Source organism: Megascapheus bottae, chromosome 21 (assembly GCF_031878675.1).
Source record: "Megascapheus bottae isolate mThoBot1 chromosome 21, mThoBot2.hap1, whole genome shotgun sequence".
Lineage (NCBI taxonomy): Eukaryota > Metazoa > Chordata > Mammalia > Rodentia > Geomyidae > Megascapheus > Megascapheus bottae.
Window position 1 is genome coordinate 17,163,365 of NC_143529.1, and position 3,318 is coordinate 17,166,682.

Sequence of the window (3,318 nt, forward strand, 5' to 3'; positions counted from 1 at the left end):
TTGTTTCTGGCCATATTTTATTGTTTTATTCCTGGATTTTCCTCCTCTTATTCAGGTTCATAAGGTATACAGTTTCACTGACTCGAACCAACTCAAACTGCACATCCTGTTGGCTGTTTTTCAGCCCATTGTATAAACTGCAGCTACTTGCACTATTCTAAAGGCCATTCTTTTAAGACTTTGGATTTCTTAAGTAAGATGTTTGTGTTGTGTGGTTACTATTGGTTACTATTACATTATGGAGAGATTTCATATTTCTCATCATTATGGGGAGATTTCATATTTTTCAATCAAGAAGCTGCTGCACAAAGCTGTAATCACTAAGCTGAAAAGACAGCTCTCTGACAAGAGGCTAACAACCAGAGTAAACAGGGAGCATAGAAAACTAAATCGCCTTGCTAGCTACAGTGATTCATCCTATAAGCCTAACTACTCAGGGGCAGAAATTAAAGGAGCTGTCTGAAATTAGCCTAGACAGACTAATTCAAAAGGCGCTCATCTCTAGTTAACCACCAAAAAGCCAGTGGTAGAAAGCCAGTGGTGAGCCAAAAAACCATGCAAGACTGTGAGACTTTGTATTGGAGCCCCAGCATTCACACACACACACACACACACACACACACACACACACACACACACACACACACACACCTCACTCAAGCATTAATGGTCATCATCAAGAACAACACATTCTGGGGAGTATTTAGGAAAAAGGACCCTAACATACTGTAGGTAGGGATGCAATTTACAACCACTGTGGAAGTCAGTATGGAGATTCTGGTAGTACATACATAGAAAAAGCCAGAAGTGGTGCTGTGGTTCAAGTTATAGAGCTCTAGCCTTGAGAAAGCCCAAGGACAGTGCTCAGGCCCTGAGTTCATGCACCAGAACTGACTACATATATATATATATATATATATATATATATATATATATATATATATATATACACACATATAAGTTGCAGGGAACTAGGATGAACCTGGGACAAAAAGCATACTGAGTAAGGCTCAATAAAGACAAACAGTGCATGTTTTCTCTCATATGTACATAGTAGAATATGTATACATATATATAATATACATACAATCTGATATTAAACTGACTAATGTGTGGAATAAACAGAAGAAAGCCCCATGGTGTAGTACCTTTGAACAATTAACAGACATTTCTTCAAAGTAATTATCACAAGCTGACGCATATCTTGAATCAGGGTGCAGACTAACAAGAGGGGAAAAAACAAATGTTAAGAGGACTATTGGGCAAGTACAGGAAAAATCCTCAATGAATGGGCATGAAAATAGAACTAGAAGAGTTGCTGAGATGAGAATGATGAAAGGGTGACATTGATCAAGATATACTACAAATATATTAAATTGAAGCCCTCTCATTCAACTCTTTGAAGATTATAAATTTAAAAAGGGAGAAACTAGTCTACAAAATGCAAGACACGACGCTGCTGCTGCACGATCGCAACCGGGAGCATCTGAGTAATAGCTCATCAAGTCTACAATTAAAAATGGCTTCTAACAAAGCTACATTGCAAAAAATGAGAAAGAAACAAAACGGAGAGAGTAAAAAAGTTGAAGAAGCAGAGCCTGAAGAATTTGTTGTGGGAAACATACTGGACCGGTGTGTAGTGGATGGGAAGGTGGAATATTTCCTGGTGTGGAAGGGATTTACAGATGCTGATAATACTTGGGAACCTGAAGAAAATTTAGATTGTCCACAATTAATTGAAGCATTTCTTCATTCTCAAAAAGCTGGTAAAGAAAAGGATGGTACAAAAAGAAAATCTTTATCAGACAGTGAATCTGATGACAGCAAATCAAAGAAAAAAAGAGATACTGCTGACAAACCAAGGGACTTTGCTAGAGGTCTAGATCCTGAACAAATAATTGGTGCCACAGACAGCAGTGGAGAATTAATGTTTCTCATGAAATGGAAAGATTCAGATGAAGCTGACTTGGTGCTGGCAAAAGAGGCAAATATGAAGTGTCCTCAGATTGTAATTGCTTTTTATGAAGAGAGACTAACTTGGCATTCTTGTCCAGAAGATGAAGCTCAATAATTGTTTGCATTGTTTTTTATATATATTTACACATATATATAAAATCTGAGTCTTGGTTTTTGAATTCATGGTGTGAAACAACTGCATTCTAATGAAAATCAAGTTTGATATGTTGGTTTTGAAAGTAGCATTGGGAGTTGTTGAGTTTGTTTTTTTTTTCCCTCAATAGCACTGGTTACTTTGAACAAATATAATTAAGGCTTTCTGTAGTTGCTTCCTTTATCAGAAAAGAATATTTAATACCATGGTATATTTCCTCTGTATTCAGGAACAGATTTTTTTTTTAATAAGGCAACTTTTTCTGGCAATTACTTAATCAGAACAACTTGTCTTTAACTGATATGCTGAAGGACCATCCTGAATTTTTTTGTGTGTTTGTGTGTGTGTAAACAAAATACTTACATGGGTAGTTTTGTTTCGGAGTTTTTGCTTGTATAGAGGTGTTGTGCATCAGACCCAGAGCCTTGCATACGTAGGCAAATGATGTATCACTGTGTTACATCCCTGGCCCTTGTTTTATTTTGTTGTTGTTTAAGACAGGGTCACTAGGCAGCTCAGGCTGGCCTTGAACTTGGTAGGTAGCCAGGCTAGCCTCAACTTTAGGTCCTCTAGCCTCTGCCATAGATAGCAAATGCAATAGGTTTGCAAAATGTCTTGAAAGGAAAAGTGTCTTATCAACAGCTTCCCTCACCCAGATGAGACAACTAAGATAAATTTTGATTTCCTTTCATTAAAAATTTGTGTAATGAGCATTCCTTTACAAAATATTAGAATCCGTATACTAAAAGCTCATAGATCATGAGCTATCTAAGACTCTGCTCATGGAAATGTAAAATCAACTGGTTAGAGATTTCAACTATTTAGGACCTGCTGGCCAAATGAGTGGACAAAATTTTGTAATTGTTGACCTGCATGCTTTTACTTTACCCTAACTCATTCCTAACATGTAGGCTCAATTTTTTTCAGTATTGGGTTACTGGTTCCACAAAAGCCAGAAAAACAACTTTGTAGTAATCAGAATGTTACCCAACTGTATATTGTTTACTTTATTGTAAATAATGGTGAACAGTGGTCAATAAATAGTTTTATATTCCTTTAAAAATGCAAGACAAATATATTACTTCTCTCCTGTGACGACTACCATGTGAATAGCCCATCCTAGCTCCTAAAGGCTTAAAGACACAGGGTGGGGCCAGGAACTTGGCCTAGTGGTTAAAGTGCTTGCCTAGCATGCACGAAGACCCGGG

General features: G+C 37.1%; 1 pseudogene; it reads left to right on the forward strand.

The window, feature by feature from the left end:
* Positions 1 to 1,519: 1,519 nt before the first annotated feature.
* Positions 1,520 to 2,135, forward strand: LOC150048710 (chromobox protein homolog 3 pseudogene; annotated as a pseudogene).
* The last annotated feature ends 1,183 nt before the right edge of the window (positions 2,136 to 3,318 follow it).